Source organism: Nyctereutes procyonoides, unplaced genomic scaffold, assembly GCF_905146905.1.
Source record: "Nyctereutes procyonoides isolate TBG_1078 unplaced genomic scaffold, NYPRO_anot_genome, whole genome shotgun sequence".
Classification (NCBI taxonomy): Eukaryota; Metazoa; Chordata; class Mammalia; order Carnivora; family Canidae; genus Nyctereutes; species Nyctereutes procyonoides.
In genome coordinates this window covers 3,003,190-3,022,729 of record NW_026575117.1, presented here as the reverse complement: position 1 = coordinate 3,022,729, position 19,540 = coordinate 3,003,190, and the positions used below count along the sequence as shown (strand labels likewise).

General features: G+C 48.1%; 3 non-coding genes across 3 annotated transcripts; 2 read left to right on the top strand and 1 right to left on the bottom strand.

Annotated features, from left to right (window-relative positions):
• Nucleotides 1-446: 446 nt before the first annotated feature.
• On the top strand, nucleotides 447-529 carry TRNAL-CAG (transfer RNA leucine (anticodon CAG)). The gene has a single exon. It is a non-coding gene; the product is annotated as a tRNA-Leu (tRNA).
• A 7,754-nt stretch (nucleotides 530-8,283) lies between these two features.
• Nucleotides 8,284-8,354, top strand: TRNAG-GCC (transfer RNA glycine (anticodon GCC)). The gene has a single exon. It is a non-coding gene; the product is annotated as a tRNA-Gly (tRNA).
• Nucleotides 8,355-19,241: 10,887 nt separating this feature from the next.
• On the bottom strand, nucleotides 19,242-19,313 carry TRNAE-CUC (transfer RNA glutamic acid (anticodon CUC)). The gene has a single exon. It is a non-coding gene; the product is annotated as a tRNA-Glu (tRNA).
• Between the last annotated feature and the right edge of the window lie 227 nt (nucleotides 19,314-19,540).

The window sequence follows — 19,540 nt, the reverse complement described above, 5'->3', positions numbered from 1 at the left end:
TCATGATCCTGCAGCACACGGAGCCTTCCCTTAGCGAGGATGGATCCCGACCCGACTCCTCGCGGGTTGGCCAGCTACGGACGGGACCGGAGGCCGTGGGGGCGGCGCGGGGGCACAGGGTCCGCGGAGGGCCGGTTCCGCCCGGGGTTTTCCCCGCCGCCTGCTCGGGTGCGCGCTCCCAGCTCCGGATCCGCCGAGTGTGAGATTCGGCGCCGGCGATTTGGGGCTGAAGACCCGCCGGAAAGGGCGCGAGAGGAAATGGATCTTTACGGTTTAGTAGGAAGGAGGAGTCAGAGACGGTTTTGTTTTCCGGTGCTTTGCCAAGGACCCCAGGGAGGGTTCTAGTTTTATTTCAAGCAATAAACGCTGCATCGAGGTGACGTGACGTCACGATACAGCCCTGTAGGGTGATCTGAAAATGAAATAAGAAAAGCAAGAGCTCCCGTGTCAGGATGGCCGAGCGGTCTAAGGCGCTGCGTTCAGGTCGCAGTCTCCCCTGGAGGCGTGGGTTCGAATCCCACTTCTGACAAGATCTCCCTTTTTTTTTTTCCTCCTTTCCCAACAAATACAGTTGAACTCATGGAGAAAGTACTGATTAAAGGACACTTTTTTTTTGTCCTGCGTCTCTGCATATGAATGTTATTGCTTCACTGTGAATACGGGACTGAATCTATTTTTTTCTGTACTGTAGGCAGGAGACCGGTCTACAAAATCAGGAAGCAGTTGAGACAAAGATCTACACCTATGAAAGTATTTTGAGTCCTTTCTGTGTGCCAGCCAGGCACACTAGGGCAGGCTGAACTCAAAGTCTCCTCTCAGTAAACAAGGAAAAGCTCTTAACTCAGATCCCTTTATTTGCTAAATTGTCCAGAATCTTCTAACGCCGACAGTAGTGTCAAACTTTGGTAGGCCTCACTGTGGGACCCAGGAAATTTGACAAAAATCCCCTACCCCTGGACAAGCAGATCAGGACTAACTCCACTTTGTGCTGCACCCACCACCTCCTATATGACCCCCACATGACCTGCTTATTCCTTAGAGCGCTGTCCCACCCTAGTCAAACAGCTGGGCACACCCTAATCGGAAATCGGCTCAGTGATAGACCAGTTCAAATGGATACTTTAGGGTAAAATGTAATTCAGTCGCCCACCTGCGTGTGGACCGACAGGACTGTGCAACTTTCTGCATATCCCATTGGCCACTGGTCCCTATAAAGCTGCTACGCCTCTTAGTCTCGGGGTCCAAGTCCCTTCTCCGCTGTGTCGGGTATACTTGGACCCAAGCTCAAGCCTGTAAATAAACCCTCGTGTGTTTGTATCGGTGTCGGCTCCTCGGTGGTTTCTCGGATTCGCAATCTGGGGCACCACACTCACATTTCCCACCGACTTGTGCCACCGACTCCTACTGTTGCAGGGTGGACTGGGGAGACCCCTGGGCCCTGAGGCCTTCACCCAGCCGGTTCCTGGGATGTGACTGGAGGTTCTCAGTCTGGTGGCAAGAAAACTATCCAAGGAGGGACCAATCAGTGGTTGAGTGGTGAAAAGTGAATGGTTTTTTTAAAAAGAAAGAGAATACACTCTGGAGATGTGGGAGCCTGAGTGCCCAAGAGAGAGCTGGGCCCAGGGTTTGGGTCTGTATCTTTTATTGACAGTTGTGAACCAGGGGGTAGAATATTTATTAGTTGAGGAGATTTCTTTGGGAACAGAGTTTTGGCCTTTTCTCCCTTACTTGGTCAGTGTTAGGCCTTCTTTGTCTTGGGCTCATCTGGTTTGATCCGGCTTTCTTGGAATTTTGGAATGCTACCAGGCCAGGTACCTAACTTTCCTGATAGCAGCCCGGAGCTCCTTTGCCAGCATCTAGGCATCAGGTTAAAACCTGAACAGCTGCTGACACTATAACACGGCAACCAACGCTAATTCAGCAGGTTTGCTGGGTCACCAAAACCCAGGACAAGATATCAACAGATCAAATCAGGAAAAGTAGGAGTAAAGGTCAACTTGTGGAGTTTGTTGTCTTAAGAGCTTCTTTTTTCTGAAGATCACAAATAGGATGCTTTCTTTCAGATGTAGGAGGAACTGGTTATGAAAAAATCCTCTTGTCCTTTTGGGAAGACAAGAGAATTGTCAAGATGAAGAGACCGAATGTGTTGAGGTTCGCAAGTGTGAGGATGGAAGGATCTTCAGGTTCATTAGCAAAAGTTTGCCAGACAAACTGCATTCTCTGTTATTTACTAGACTGTGATCTTGGGAAGTTTGCCTGCAGTATGACCTACACAGACCTTTTGGTAGGCTTAAGTGAGAGCCTAGGAGCTTGCTTATTAGAAATGCAGACCGCAGGCCACACCTCAGACCCACCAAATCCGAAGTTTGTAAGATCTCCAGGTGATGCATATGGATATGAAAGCTTGAGAATCTCCAGTCTGTCTAATTCAGGTACCTTTGCTGCACAGGTTGATCTTGAACTTGGAATATCACTTCCCTTGCTTCTCACCAAGGTACCTTTTACTCAGGATCAGCTGAGCGCTTACTTATGTCAGACACTGTGCTTAGAACACAAGATCAAAAGTTAAATGAAAAACTGTGTCTAGGGGCACCTGGGTGGCTCAGTCGGTTAAGTGTCTGCCTTCAGCTCAGGTCATGACCTCAGGGTCCTGGGATTGAGTCCTGCATTGGGCTCCCTGCTCTGCTTCTACAGCTGCCTCTTCCACTCCCCCTGTTGGTGTTCTCTCTCTCTCTCTTGCGCTCACTCTCAAGTAAATAACTAAAATCTTTAAAAACAAATAACAACTGTGTCTAAATGAAAGACAACTGCCATGCATTCCTAGGAGAGACATGTACAAAAATAAAGTTGAACATTAATCATGTGATCAAGGTGAGCATCAACAGTGACTTGTACCATTGCTCTCATATACCTCTGACTGACTTCATCAAGATGGCACTTCACCCTGTGGCATTCTTCTCAAAAACCTGCCTAATCATGAAAAACCATCAGATAAGCCCAAACTGAGGGACAATCTGCCAAAAGGTCAAGATCAGGAAACACAAGGGAAGGTTGGGGACCAGTCACAGATCGTGGGTTACACATGGTAACAGTGCAGCATGGGATCCTGGATCAGTTTCTGAAATAGCAAAAAAAAAAAAAAAAAAAAAAAAAAAAGTGGAAAAACATGACATCTGAATAGTCTATAGTTCAGTCAACTGTATTGTACCAATGTCAGTTTCTTAGGTTTGGCAAGATACCACGGTTATGTCAAATCTTAACATTAGGGGATGGAAGCTGGGTGAAGGATAGACTGTCATTTTCTAAGTATCTTCACAACTCCTCCATCAATCAAAAATTATTGCACGATAAAAAGGCACTTAAAAAAAAAAAAAACCTTGAAGGGCGCCTGGGTGGCTCTGTCCATTAAATGTCTGCCTTTGGCTCAGGCCATGATCCCAGGGCTTTGGGCTCTCTGTTCAGCAGGGAGTCTGCTTCTCCTTCTGCCCCTGCTCATCCTTGTGCTCTCTCACGCTCGCTCTCTTTCTCTCTTTTTGAAATTTAAAAACAAAACAAAACCTTGAAAATGGCTGCCTGGGAGGAATTGAGAGCGAGGCGAGAAAATGCTGCTTTTCCATTGGAAGGCTTGTAGCAAGATTTGATTTTTAAATAATGGGCATGTACTTCGATCTAATTTGTTGTAATATTTTGAGGAGGAACTGGGTGACATAGTTGTTATTACACTAATCAAACTGTGTTAAAAAGAAAATCACAGGGCCAAGAGGGAGTCACTTATGGTGGGCCAAGTCACCAAACTGAGGCTTAATACCTAACCTAATTGCAGCTTCACTTTCCCCCAGAAAAAGTAGTCTTACCCAGTGAGTCAGGGCTGTTCTAGTCAGCACCACTGAGGGAATCCCCCACACGCCCCTGCCCCTCTCCATCCCCAGAAGACAGGTAAAGGCCCCTGCTCTTACCCCTGAGGGAAAGTGACCTTGTCTGGAACAATCCTTTCTTTTCTTTTGCTAATAACTTCCTTGCCCCACCGTTATTCCTAAAGAAACCTCACATTTTGACCTAGGCCTTGGAACTCCCCTTTACTCAGTAGATGGGATATTGCCCAATCTTGAATCACATACTCAAGCCAATTAGGTCTTTAGATTAACTCAGCTGAGATTTTGTTCTTGAAGAACTATATACAACACAAAGATGCCTATTAGTCAAGAAACGGTCCCCCAAGCAACGAAACTGTTAACAACAGTCATTTAAAAGTAGATGAGGTGGGGTGTTTAATCCTTCTATGGAAAAATAGATACCACACACGAGAGGATCTGAAATGTTTTCACAATTAAGCACAAGGGAACTTTCCTTCTTGTGCCTTATACGTATTTTTAAAGAGAGAACAAGATAAGTGTTGTTGAAATGTTAACAAACTCTCTAACCCCTGTGAGTGCTATGAGGAGGCAGGTAGGTTCCAACAGGAGACCTGGGAGCCAGCAATGAGGAAGTCAGGGCCGGCATCGGAAGGTCAGGGGCCTGGCCAGGCAGCCCTCCACAAGAAGCCGGATCAAACCAGACGGGCCCCAGAAGGAAGATGCCACGACAGGAAACCCCTGACCAAATTAGGAAGAAGAAGCAGGAACTGTGCTTCCTGTCCCAAGTAACAAATATTCCGCCCCTTGGTTAACAGCTGTCAATAAAAGATAGAAACCCAACTCCCACGCTTGCACACTCCTCCTCTCACCACCCCCCCTCACTTGGCCACTCTCTTATCTCAAGAGTGTCCTCTTCACCTAATAAACTTTCCCACGTATGTCACTTGTCCACTATGCTGTGTGTCTGCCTTTGAATTCATTCTTGTGGCAAGAGCAAGAACATTCTGCGAGTCCCTGAGGTCTGGCTGGGTGGAGGCCCCAGGGCCTGGGTCTCCCACAAACACACACACACACCGACCCCCACCCCTCCACCACCCTGGTTCACCTGGCAACAGGAGTACCATCATTCCTCTTGGGAGGTACTAACAGGTTAGGTGGTCCGTGTCGGAAGTTGGAAGGAAATTCAGCAAAGGGAAAGTGTAATACTGAGTGTGTATGTGGTGTCCTCTTTTGGGGGGCAGGTTCCTTTGATGTGAAACCAGGATGCCAAGGACGCAGACCAGACACAGAAAAGAAAGCAGTTAAAAATGTGAAATGACAGGTATGGGAAGGGTGGGTTGTTTCTGCAAACCCCTCTCGTCTCCCCTTCTGGAGACAACTCTCAGCTTCTGTTAATGTGGCCTTGCTCTAGCCAAACCCAACTGCATTTCTGAGATAAAAATGCATCTGCCTTTGCTCATAGGAGAGATAGTGTGGACCCGGTTAATTGGGAAAGAACTCATGCAAGTTTATCCTCGCTCACATATTGTCATTTACTTAACTGGCAGTAAAATGGAACCTGAGGACACTTCCCAGCTTGAGTCATTTGCTTATAAAAAGCACATATTCACTTAGTGAATAATGTAAAATAATACCATAAAATATGCATCTTTCTCTCAGGGCTCAGCATCCAACTGTGTTCTAAAGGAACAGCATATCCAATTTCACAACATCCGTGGGGAGTTCTGATAATAAGTAGAGTTATGGCCTGTTTGTGAGGTGACAACGCACAGGCTTTAGAATCCGGCAGGACAGGATTCTGAATTCCAACCCACTCCCCCCCCCCACACGCACCTAATAGCTATGTGACCTGCATAAAGTGTTCAACGTCTCTGAACCTCAGGATCCTCATCTTCCAAAAGAGCTCTGACCCTGTGATGTTGCTGTTGTGGGGATTAAACTAGATTGTATATGTCAAGTACCTGCTATGTAGTTGACACTCAACTGAAATAATTAGTAATAGCTAATTTTTGTTACTCATATGCTAGATGCCTAACATTATTCATCACTTCTTACGTAATTGAACCCTCTTAGCAATCCTGAGACCAGTCCTATTCATCACCCACCCCCACCTCCCATGTAGAAGCAGAGCGAGAGCCTCAGAGAGTTTAACTTGCACCATATAGAAAAGAACAGAAGTGAAAACCTAAGCAGTATGGTTCCAATTTTGTCATGATACGTGACTGTCATTATTATTATTATCATCATCATCATCAGAGGACCCATCATCATCATCATCATCATCATCACTGTAGGGCCCATCAGCAGAAAGCAGATGGACCCATGCTATTTCTCTCATACACAGAAGATCAACACCACTAGATATACTCTCTCCGGAGTCAGAAGAAACTACATCTCCAGAGTCCAGAACTGGGGTTTGTTGTCTAAAAGAACACTAGATAAAGTCACTTGATTAGAGGCAACTAATTAGCACATAAACTATCCGTCAGTGTATTAGGACATGCAGGCAAACTAAACTAGAATCCCAATGCAGGATGTTTTATCTTAGGGTCATACATGGGAACCTTGCCAGGACTTGAAATTCCTCTCCATTCTCCCCATTTCCCGCTCCATCTCCTTAACTCTTCCAGCTGATAACTCACAGCCCTCTCCTATCAGCCCTCAGACTTTACTACTGTCTTGAACTCTCCTTGCCCTGTTTTCCTCTGTGGAAATTACACACACACACACACACACACACACACACACACACGTTTGTGAGTTTTCTTCATATTCCTCCTTTAACAGTGACCCCAACCTTTTCTGCTTCTGAAGTCTGGCCTTTTTATGTATTTAATTGGTTGGAATGAAAACTAAGGCAGAGTTTTAAAAGTTTATTTAAATTCATATATCGGAAAATCCACATATATTGACAAAATCCATACATGCAAGTAACAACAAAAAGTAGGTAAAAGTGATGTTGAAGTTAATACACAAATGTTAATAATAATTACTTCCTGGGGGGCACCTGGGTGGCTCCGTCTGGTCTGTTGAGCCACTGCCTTGGGCTTAGGTCACCTCTCCTTTCCCCTGATCATGGCCCTCCCGCCTGGGGCTCCCCACTCAGCCGGGAGTCTGCTTCTCCCTCTCTCTGCCGCTCCCCCCACTTGTGTCCGCTCTCAAATAAAATATATAATAACAATAGCAATAATAATAATAATTGCTTCTGCCTGTATGAAATGGGAGAAGAGCCTATCACAATGTGAAATGACACAGGCCTCAGCTACACAACACCCTGAGAAGAAAGCTCCCTGCCTGGGAGGAGGATTCTCCTCCTCTCCGGGTCCTGGAGCTCAGGGCAGGATCAGGAAGACAGTCCAGCCCCTGCAGTCACAGAGCACTTGTCAGGAGGGGCTGATCAATCCACCTCCTCAGAGCCGGGCCCAGCCCTGGGGCTCCCAGGCCGGGCCGAACCCCAGGGGCGCAGGCCTCCGCAGGGCCCCGGAGAGGTGAGCGCGCAGACTTGCTCCAGCTCCCTCTTCTGATGCTCACACTCCTCCTCCGCCACCCCGGCTGTGCTCCCAAGGACTTCCTGACCCTGTCCTCTTTGGAAATCTTCCCTCCGAGGCTCTCCTGGCGCAAGGGGCCCTTCACAGGGAAGACACCGGCCTCTAGAGTGTTCTTGGCAACCACCCTGCCCCTCTGGGCCTCCCCCGCGGCCTGTGCCACTCAGCCTCCCGAACTGTCCTCCCAACTTCCTCCTGCGACCGGACCCAGGAGTGAGGACCCTGACATCGAAGGTGCTCCCCCTCCCCCCTCTCTCCCCTCCTCCTCCTCCGCTCCCCTCCTCCCTCTCCCTACTCCTCTCCCCTCCCCATCCTCCCTCCCTTCCTCCTCCCTCCCTCTCCCACCTCCCCCTCCCCCTCCTCCTCCCCTCCCTCCTCTCCCCCTGTCCTCTCCACCCTCCTCCCATCCCCCTCTCTCCTCCCCTCCCCCTCTTCTCCCTCTCCCCCTCCCCTTCCTCCCCTTCCTCCTCCCCCTCCTCCTCCCCCTCCTCCCTCCTCCCTCCCCTTCCTCCTCCCCCTCCCCCTCCCCCCTCCGCGTGGAGCGCCCTGCGTCCGGGCGGGCGAGCCCGGGGGAGAGGGCGGCCGCCGGGGGCTCGTGGAAGATGCGCAGCGGCGGCGCCGGGAAGCAGGCGGGCGGGGCCACCGCGGCGTGGACGCCCCGTGGACCGGACCTCGCGGCAGGACCCGCGCCCCCAGGAAGGGCCGGGACTTCCAATAGCGTTTGGCGGCGCTGTTCTTTCTGGAGGCGTAACCTTTTGCTGTCTTGGCACGGAAAGGCACCGCTCTCGGGACGGTGGTGACTCGGCAAAGACCCGAGTCCCGGGCGGGAGGGAGCGAGGGCCGCGCTGGAGTCAAGGGACGGCGCCGGGGCGGCTGCAGCGCGAGCATTGGTGGTTCAGTGGTAGAATTCTCGCCTGCCACGCGGGAGGCCCGGGTTCGATTCCCGGCCAATGCAACGTTGCTTCTCCCTTTTTTTTTTCTTTTAATTAATTAGGTCCTTTTTCATTCTTGGATTTGTGACTCTGACCCAAAGGAAACCAGCTAGCTAAGCCAGTATTCCTTTGTTTTGGTTCCCCTCCTTTACCAAGTCACCTTCTTCGGAGGAGCGGGGCCCTGTTAGGAGGATGCCCATGAGCGCCGGTGGACGCGCCCGCTCTAGAGACCCGTCCCTGCCCCTGGGGTCGCCGCGGGGCACTGCCCCAGAGGCCGGCTTCTTCCAGCAAAGCACAGTAGGCCAAACGGGAGAGATTTTCCGGGACGTGAGTGTGGGAGGGGAGGAAAGAAAACAAAATGCCCTTGTCATTTGCAGGCTGGGGATGGAGCCTGAGTCTCCCAGGTGGCAGTGGCAAGCAGACACCCCCTGCAACACTGACGAGGCCCTAAGGGTGCGAGGCCACATTGCAACGCTAAACCTCAGTCATTTATCAGAGGAACTTAAAGTTGACTTTTGTGTAATACATTGATATTTGCCTAGTTCAAAGGAAACCGATTTCTAAAAAGAGAAACTAAAAACCATGTTCCATAAGCGGCTGTTTCCTCCTCAGAGAGCTGAGAGCCCTCCTGGAGAGGTCAGGGGGCCTTTGAAGAGGGAGGTGGAGTCAGGATGCAGAGGTCAGTCTGGCTTCTGGACTGGGTTTCTCTTGGTGAGCTTTCCCTGTGTAGGGGTGAGAAGGAGCTGGCAACGTTTGCTGCTGGAGAAATCAGCCATACTGGGATGGGTCCAGGTGATTTGACTGGTCCAGGAGAAAAGAGAATGTTTGAAGAAGTGTGCAATGAATGGCTTCCACAGTGGAAAATCAAGTCATCTTCAAAAAGAAGGAACCTATTTTATAGCCACAGAAGAAAGAGGAGCTGTCAGCTTTAAATTCATTCACTCTTAGAGTCTAGGCCAGCCACGCCTGGGTATCACATTTGGGACATTTTAGCCAAGGGCCTTCAAGAGAACGGTCCTCACCTCAGAAAGAAAGGTGAGCTGGCCTGAGATCTGTGCCCTGGCCTGTTTGGGGACTGTCTGTACAAGTTCCTCCAACATTCTCTCCCAGTCCTCAGTAGCTCAAACCCCCACCCATCCACCCCCAATAATTCCAGGGATAGCCCTAAAGCAAGCACCTTCATACCTGGACATTGACCACATAGGCATCCTTCCAAAGTCATTCATTTCTTTCCCCCCCCCTTTTTTTTTTTAAGATTTTATCTATTCATGAGAGACACAGAGAAGCAGAGACACAGGCTGAGGGAGAAGCAGACTCTCTGAGGGGAGCATGATGCGGGACTCAATCCCAGGACCCTGGGGTCATGACCCGAGCGAAGGGCAGATGCTCAACTGCTGAGCCACTCAGGCATCCCTCCCTACTTTCCAGTTCAGAAAGGTTCCGATATAAAGAAGCTCATCTTACAGTGCTAACTTCACATATACACTTACATATATCCACTTATGTTTAGTAGTTTAGCTTGAGTATCTTCAGAAGTAGGACATATTTTAAAGTAATCACTTAAATGGACATTATAAAGTGGAGGGATGTTCATGGCCCAACAATAAGTGCAAAAATCAAGTTGTAAAGCAAAATGTATAGTATCCCAAGCTGTATATAAAAGGTTTACAACACCAACTACCTATATATCCTTAAAACAAGTTATTTTGACCCTCTGGGCCACAGCTTCCTCAATTTTTCTTTTCTTTCTCTCTTTTTTTTTTTTTTTTTTTTTTTTTTGCTTCCTCAATTTTAAAATGAGGAGATTGAACTACATCATGTCTATGGATTTTCTAGGTTTGAAATTCTTCTGATTTCAAATGCTAAAGAATTTACCCATTCCAGAAATATTTATTGAATGCTTTATCATGTGCCAGACACTGATCTACACTCTGAATATATGGCAGCGAACAAGACAAAGGCCCGGCTGATAGGAGGTGGGGTAGTCAGGCAATAAACAATTAAGCAAGCAAACATATGTTCCCTCACTTGGTAAATGAGTACAATGAGGGAAAATAAAATGGGAGAGGGGGATGGTGAGGGAGGGGATTATAGTGAATGATCAAGGAGACCTCATGATAAGGTGACATTTGAGTCAAGACCATGATGAAGTGAGATGTGGATATCTGTAAGGAAGAACATTCCAGAAACAAGTTAATATGGCTAATGCCATATAAAACTTAGTTTAAAAGTTTTCTTTGCAGTAGGTCTTCCTGGAGCCTTTAATGGGTGTTATGAATATACAAAGAGGAATGGTGTATGCAGAACATTCTGCATTACTTTGACCACACGACCTTTCATTCCGTGAGGCCTCTCAAGGAGTTTTGTGACTAGGGAAGCGCTGTTGGCAAACATTGAACTGGGGAATCCAGACCATATCAGCAGATTCATCCACCACTTCCTCTGAGCTCAGGACTGGGTGGGATTCACTGACTAACGCAGTAAGAACAAGGGACCCGATAATTAGCAACAGGGTACTTGGGTGGCCCAGTTGGTTAAGCTCTGTCTTTGGCTCTGGTAGTGATCTTGGGGTCCTGGCAGAGGGTGGGGTGCTCTCTGCTCAGTGGGGAGTCTGTTTCTCTCTCTGCCCCTCCCCTTGCTTGTGCTCTCTTCCTTTCTCAAATAAAATCTTTTTAAGAATATCCTTTCTTATTTATAAAAATAATAATAATTAGACCACAACAGCTAACAAACAAGATGGGTTCCCTCCCGTGAAGGGAAAGAAACTACAAAGTTGTAATCAGGCCAAATGGCTGTGGGAAGCAAAGCCAGTCGGTGCTGTAGCAGAGGCGGTCAGTCAGGTTCTAACGGAGGGGAGAGAGGTGGCAGGAGGATGCTGAGGCCTGGCCACCCCTCCACAGGAAGGGGCCTAAGATGGAGGACGCCCAGACAGAAACCCCTGAGCGAATTAGGAAGAAAAGGTTTGAAAACCTGGCGTCTGCTCCAAGGAATGAATTCATTATTTTGCCCCCCTAGTTAACAATTGTCAATAAAAGATAGAAACCCACCCTCACCCCCACCCTCCAGGGCACCCTGGAGCTCCTTCTCTCCCTCCCCACCCCCCCACAATAAACTTTCCCACTTGTGTCACTTGTTAGCTGTGCTGTGCTGTGTGTGTCCTGCAATTTCTTCTCAGGACTATGTAGTTTTTTTTGAATGTGGCTGTGTTGGTGGGGTGCGGAGCTGAGGGCCAGGAAAGAGCCCTTGAGCCGTCATTGGTGCAACATGGTGCACCAGTTTGGGGCACTTATTTTTATTAGAGCACAGAGAAGGCCCAGTGGGCAGGAAGGGCTGCTTTACAAAGGTGAGGAGTGACTGATTATACACTTGAGGGTTGGGGGTAAGGAAAAAGGGAGATTTTTTTTTCTTTTTATGTTTTTATTCATTTATTTGTGAGAAACACACAGAGAGAGGCAGAGACATAGGCCGAGGGAGAAACAGGCTCGATGCAGGGAGCCGGATGTGGGACTTGATCCTTCTGATGCTTGATCCCGGGGCTCCAGGATAACACCCGGAGCCGAAGGCAGACGCTCAGCCGCTGAGCCATCCAGGTGTCCCAAAAGGAGATTTTCACAAGAATTTTTCACAATTTTTGAAAATTGTGAATTTTTGAAAATTGTGAATTTTTGTCTGCTAAAGAGGGCCTACAAGACACTGGAGGCCTTGCAATGGTCAAGTTAAGGTTGTTTTTCCCTCTCGGAAAGCATTAACTGTAAGACAGTTGGGAGGTTCCTGGGGAATGTGATACTATGCCCATCACAAGTCCTTGTCAATGGGCTGCATGTTATAAGGAAGTTTTTTTTAATTTACATTCCCTTCTACCTTTGTTTCTCACGTGACTATGGATGGGTGGGTGTCGTTAGGGCTCCAGAAAACTGAGTCTTTGGAAGTTACGCTGTTGATAAGAATGCTTTTTTCTTTTTTTTTTTTTTTAAGATTTTATTTATTTATTCATAGAGATGCAGAGAGAAAGAATGCTTTTTTCTTGTAAATCACTAAGACATTACTGAGGGAGACTCCTGTCTTGCTGAACTGTGATCTTTGTTAGTTAATCTTTGGATTTTGTTTTCCTTTCCTTAGTTTTAGGGCAGCCAGGAGTGCCTGAGGAATGGCACACATATCCCATCCGGGGGTGCGGGGAATCAGCTTCTGCTTTGTCCTCAGCTCGCCTTCTGCTCCCTCATCAATTTAACCATCAGATTAAATTACACAGAACTGTATCTATCCCACACTTGATTTTTAAACAAGGTCCTATTAGATTTCTTGGCCACCTCCCCGAACACATTTATCAGAACTTACAGAAACTCTATTCAGCATTCCAATGTCAGGAGTGGCATTTCTGTGGCACGGAAGAACACTTTAAGCTCTCTAAACTCTCCACGAGATCTACAGTAGTTTGAAGATTAAGATAACCTCTGGGGGCGTCTGGGTGGCTCAGCCGGTTAAGCACCCAACTCTTGATTCTGGCTCAGGTCATGATCTCAGGGTCCTGGGATCCCGCCAGCGTTGGGCTCCATGCTGGGCACGGAGTCTTTATGTCCCTCTCCCTCTTCTCCTCCCCCTGCTCATGCTCTCTCTCTCTCAGATAAAATCTTAAAAAAAAAAAAAAAAAAAAAAAAGACAACCTGTGAACAAGGTCCGGATACAAAAAGATGGTATCTTCAACTACACCACCTCTATTCCTGAAAGAAGTTCATGAAGACCCGGAATTCTCTGAGGTAGGAAAGCTGAAATGTATCAGCATGATCATTTGTCAATGGAGAAGACTGTCTTTTTTCATTCATTGTATAATTGGGCATCATTATTTTTCCCATGATGATACATTTTTCTGACTTAGTAGAATGGTAAAGTGCAAAAATAAAAGCCTCAGAGGGATGTCCTCAGGTATAGCTGTGAGCATCGCCTGGGAAAAAGCCTCAGAGCCCCCAAACCACAGATTTTCATTCATTCAGCAAATACATATTAGGTGCTTCCTATGTGTGGGACTGTTCTAGACACTGGAGATACATTCATGAATAAAACAGACAAAATCCCTGCATTCACGGAGCTTCCATTATATTGGAGAGATACAAAATAAGAAAGGAATCTATTATAGGAGATGATAAGTACTATGAAGAAAAAGTGGGGAATGGATTGCAATTTTAAATAGGGTGAAAAGGTGACCTTTGAGTAAAGATTTGGAAGAAGAAGGGAATTGAGCTAGGGGCTATCTAGGGAAAGAACATTCTGAGAAGATGGAACAGCCGGGCAGGGATGGAAACTGCTCTGTGTCTGGAATGTTCAAGGATTGTTTGGTGTGAAACTAAGTATGAAAGAGAGTCAAAGTTGACAACCAAAACATCAATGGCTACATGTTCCTGGATTTTTTTTTTAAGATTGTTTATTTATTTATTCATAGAGACACACACACAGAGAGAGAGGCTGGCTCCATGCAGAGAGCCCGACATGGGACTCCGGATCAGGCCTGGGGCTACAGGCGGCGCTAAACTGCTGTGCCACTGGGGCTGCCCACATTCCTGGATTTGAAGGGCAGGTTAAAAAATGTGTTCAGGAGTCAGTATCAAGTGTCAAAGTCAGAGAATTCTTCCTAATAAATCATGGAGAGAACTCAAGAGTTTGCAAGCCAGATTATAGGTAAATGGGAGAATGTTCAAAGGCAATGCCAGTTGCTGTTTGCTAAACACAGACCAACTTTCTGTATTTACTAAGAATATGGAGTAGATACGCATCACCAGATAAAGGGCTAGGAGAAGAAACAGCTTCCTGGAAAACCTGACAGGATAAATGTCCAATTGAAATGTATTGTGAAAAAAAATTAATAAAAAAAAGAGAAATGTAATGTAAACCTATTTAAATTCACAGATATAATAGGTGCATTTTTTTTTAAAGTAAGAAATAAAAAAAGGGAAAGCAAAAAATCATCTCCTCCCTAATGGGGATGATCCCTTTAGCATTTACCAAATTGCAAGTATATAATTTTTACATGATACATCCAGATATGATAGCCACAACAGAAGGAAAAAGGAGATAATGTCGGTATCTATTTATAATAGGAAATGTCTGCAGATACCTAACATGCATGCCCCACTTCCTGCACCCTGCTCACAGCTAGAAGAGGCTGCCTTAAGTCTTTCAGGCAAGAAAAGCCCTCTCCTAACTCTTTCACCCTCCTCCTGCCCCAGGTCAGGCTGGGACCTACAGTCCCCCAAAGGGGATGAAGCTCACGGAATGACCAGTGACTCATTAGACTTTGAAATGAACTGAGGTGCAAATACTTCATGTAGATGATGGCAGGTACTAATTGAAAGGTCACATCAAATCAGAACATGTTAGGTCATATAAGTAAAGCAAGCCATCTGAGAGAAGGAGGGGGAAGGAAGGGAGGATGGAGAGGGGAGAGAGCGAGAGAGCAAGAGGAAATGAGAGAGCTGCTGGGAATTGGAGACACATAGGGAGGAAAGCAGACAAGTGTGGTTTTGTCTTCCAATTCTGGCTTCCTGAACACTTCCTGAGTCACTTTCAGTCTGCTGACGTCATGCTTATTTCCCTGTCTTTGAATATCTTTGAGGTTTCCTCTCAAAGGTTTATGGTTTAGGGTGCATTTGGTTTATGGTGCATCTGTATTTCCTCTCGCGTGACTGGGTTTTGTTTTCTTAAAATCAACATTCTTCTCTTGTTGTGGCCACTCAGTAATGCCATGGGAAGAATCAGCTTTTCCGGCTGATATTTTGGTCAGAGGAGGCAAAGATCCAGAGAGCTGGGAATGCAAGCAGTGAGGGAGCTCAGGAAAGGGTGGAAGGATTGGGAATTAATAGTGATTTACTTGCAATTTTCTGGAGGGCTCACCTCATTCCTTTTGATGATTGGATAAGCAATTTTCTTCTCCATAACAACAACACACACACACAAAAAAAAAAAAAACAACCAAAAAAAAATCATAGGAAAAAATAAATGATTTATGCTTCCAGATTTTTGTGCTTCAGTCCCCTCCACTATAATTCTCATCACAATTCCTCATGGCACCACAATACACTCCTGAGCTGTGCGGGCAGGAACAGGTATTCGCTCAATCACAGACGTGGGGACCTTGATTCCATTTTCACTGAATTAATCGTGGAAGGTTTCCCCTGTGGGTCTATGAAGCTTAGCCACCAGGCCACACTATAAGGCATATGCTTGTTTTTGTTTAAAATGGGATCGCATGATTTTTCAGAAACGCATACATCTCTTCTGAAGGGTATTGGAAGAGGGAAGAGTCAGGGCCTTCTTCGAGACAGATTAAATAAATTCAATCATCTATTTTATTCAACCCAATGTATTCTTTTTCTACAGCTGCCATAACAAAGTATTGTGAACTGAGTGGCTTAACCAACATAAGCTTATTGTTTCACAGTTTCAGAGGCCAGAACTGAGATCAAAGTGTCATCAGGAAAACAAAACAAAACAAAACAAAACAAAAAAAGTGTCAGCAGGACCATACTCCCTCTGGAGGCTCTAGGGAAGGATCTGTTCCAGGCCTCTTTCCTGGCTTCTGATACTTCCTTGGCTTGCGGCAGCATAACTCCAAACTTTCCCTGGAGTTCTTCCCATGTGAGTGTACTGATTTTCCCTTTTTTTTTTTAATTTATTTTTTTTTTTAAGTTTTCCCTTTTTAATATGGATGCCAGTCATGTTGTATTAGCAGCCCTCTCAGCTCCAGTATAGACTCCAGGAAGACCTCATCCTAAGTGATTACGTAGAAAACACACATCCTATTTCTCTTTTTTTTTAATTATTTTTTTATTTTTAAATATTTTATTTATTTATTCATCAGGGACAGACAGAGAGGCAGAGACACAGGCAGAGGGAGGAGCAGGCTCCATGCAGGGAGCCTGATGTGGGACTGGATCCCCAGTCTCCAGGATCACACCCTGGGCCGAAGGCAGCGCTAAACCGCTGAGCCACCCAGATTGCCCTCTTTTTTATTTTTTTTAATATTTTATTTATTTATTTGATAGAGAAAGAGCACAAGCAGGGCAACTGCAGGCAGAGAGGGAAAAGCAGGCTCCCTGCTGAGCGTGGAGCATGACACATAGGGTTTGATCCCAGGATCACAACCTGAGCCGAAGGCAGTCGTTCAACCAACTTACCCGCCTCCGTACCCCCCCCTTTTTTTTAACATACTTTTTGTATTAGTTATCTTTGGATAACATATATTATTACAAATGGAGTGCATGTTATATTACTCCAAAACTTAGCAGCTTAAAACAAGAAACATTTATTTGATCGCAGTTTCTGTAGTCAGGAGTCCAGAAGCAACTTAGCTTCATGGATCTGCTTCCCAGTCCTCAGCTGCTGACCAGCCTGCAGTCATCTGAAGCTTCAACTGGAGTGGAGGACCCAATTCACTTGGCTGGGTGCTCCAACACCTTTTGTTCCTCCCACTCTGGGCTACTTCATAGCCTGCAGGTGCATCATCAGAAAATGTTAACTGGCTTCCTCCAAAGAAGGTTATGAGAAAGAAAGAGACACACAGAGAGAGCCCAAGATTGAAGCCGCAGTATTTTCTAACCTCATCTTGGAAGTGACATACTTACATTTTAGCTACATGCTGTTATTCACACGGACAAAACCCCATACAGTATGTGGAAGGATTGTGGCCAGCTTTGAAACCAAGAGATGGCTATCTACAGAAAGGGTCTGACTACCACAAAAGAATAAGTGACATATATACATATTTACTCACGTTTTTAAACAGCTATATTGTGTTATGTATGTCATAAACAGGCACATAGTAATGAATATTCAAAACTGCTTAGTTTTCTAGCATACAAATAATAAACTAATGAACATACAATTTTTCCTGCGAAGTGCAAACATTGAGTAATAGGAATTGTTACAGTAAAACTGTTTGACAAATAATAAAACACATTTAACACAGATCCAAATTTTTCTCTAAAAATTTTTAATTATAATTTTATTCCCCAAAATTGGATGGTATGGAACATTTTATCACAATCACCACTAATACTACATTGAAATATTGCAAATAGATTATTCTCTATATACCTTTACTTTGGGAGATACTTAGGTCTCTTTTCTCCAGGTACAAAAGGCACCTCCCACGGGAAAGTGTAACTTATTTTTTTAAGTAAAATCTATGCCCAAGGTGGGAATTGGACTCATAACATGGAGATCACTGTTACATGCTTCACTGAGCCATCAGGCATCTCAGAAAATACAGAGAATATGTGATGAACTAAAACTATGACAAACTAGGAGGCTCTTTAATAGAACAACACAAGATGAAAGATGTACGGTGGAGTGTTAATACTAAGACTAATGTAGGTACAAAATGTACTGCTTTACTCTCACTAGAATAAGAACAGTGGCACTGAGGGTCATAAAACGCGAGAAATATACATCTCATGCTCTGGACTACTATGAAATCAATTTTGATCAGGGCTTTGATCTCCCTAAACTATAAAAAAAATACATGAGGGCATCCCGTTAACTTTTACAGCTAATATGAATTCTTCATTCTTGAGAGTATACATCCCAAATAGACCCGAATGACCTTTATGCAAACTTGATTACTCTCTAAATAAAGTTTACTCATTTGATTAAAACAGCTATACGAGACAACGAAACGAACACAGAAGTAGAGTAACATGCGTTGAACAGAGCAAAAGGCCTAATGGGAAACCTTCCGAGCGGCATCCAGCTGGGGCGCCGGCCACGTGGGCTGGGGCTGGGGCTGGGCTGGGGCTGGGGCTGGGGCTGGTGCTGGTGCTGGGGCTGGGGCCGGAGCCGGGGCCGGGGCCGGGGCCGGGGCCGGAGCCGGGGCCGGGGCCGGGGCCGGGGCCGGGGCCGGGGGCCGTGGGGTGGAGGAAGCTGTGTCGGGGAACACGCCTGCCCCTCTGCCCCAGGATTCGGGGTAGCGGTCGTGCAGTTGGACTGACCCGGGGCCTCCAAGGGCACCCCGTCTGTCCCCCGGGGGCCTCCGCCCCTTCCCACCAGCCCGGCCCGCGGGTTCGCCCCACTGGCCTCCTGCATCTATCTCCCTGCTCTCTGGCCTCCCCTGTCGGGTGGTCCGGCCACCGTGAGACGCCCACAACCGCTTTCCAACCACCGCCTGCCCGGGCGGGGGCGGCGGGGGCCGGCGGCGGCCGGCGCTCTGCTCCCATCCCCACCCAAGACCGCCACCCACGTGCACCGCCACAGCTGGCGGTTGCCAGGCCGACGGCCGAGAGAAGGCACCGGGGGCTCCAGCAAGTGACCCCCGACTCAGAGAGAGACAGGTGGCTCACCCTCCCCACACCCGGCCCCCTCCGCCTCGGCCCGGCGCCCCCACATCCCCCCAGCGCGGCCGCCGCCGAGTAGCACCTCACCAAGGAGCCAGCGGGGGGGCCGGGAGGGGGGGAGCGCTGCGAGCCGCCACGACCTTTCTCCCGGCGGCAGTGGTGCTGGCGGGAGAGTCCAAGCACCCACGGAGGCCCGAGGCGCCCGGCCTGTCGGTGGCCTCGGCTGGGGTCGGACGGCGTCCGGCCTGTCGGGCCTGGGGCGGAGGGAGACGGGGAGCCAGGCGAGCGTCCGGGGGAGGCGGCCGCGAGACGCCGAGACCTCCAGTCGGCCCGCCTGCCGGCCGGCCAGCCAGCCAGCGAGGCCAAAACGCTTGAGCCGGCCCGACGGAGCCCGCCAGGGCACCGCTCGGCAAGCCTTGGGCTCGACGGGGCGGGTGGCCTCGTGCGCACGCGCAGCCTCGGTCGGGGCCAGGGAGACGCACGAGCGAGCTTTCGCTAAAAGGGGTGTGCGGCGGCGGCGGCGCTGCGCCGCGGAGGTCCGTCGCTAGGCACGGGCCAGGCCAGGCTTGCGAGAGGAAGAAGAAAGGCTTCCCTGACCGGGAATCGAACCCGGGCCGCGGCGGTGAGAGCGCCGAATCCTAACCACTAGACCACCAGGGAGCGTCAGGCTGCGCGCCTGGCCCGTGCGCCCTGGACCCGGCGCCTCCTTCCCTACCGCCCACTCGCCTCTGCTTGGCCTCCAGGGCCCCCGCCGGGCCACGCGCAGCCGCCCGCCGGCCCCGCCGAGCCACCTGGCCCGACCGCCCGCCCTCCCGCCGGCCCGCCCGCCGCGCCGTCAAAACGCTGCGCGCCGCCGCCTCCTCCCCCTCCTCCTCCCCCTCCCCCTC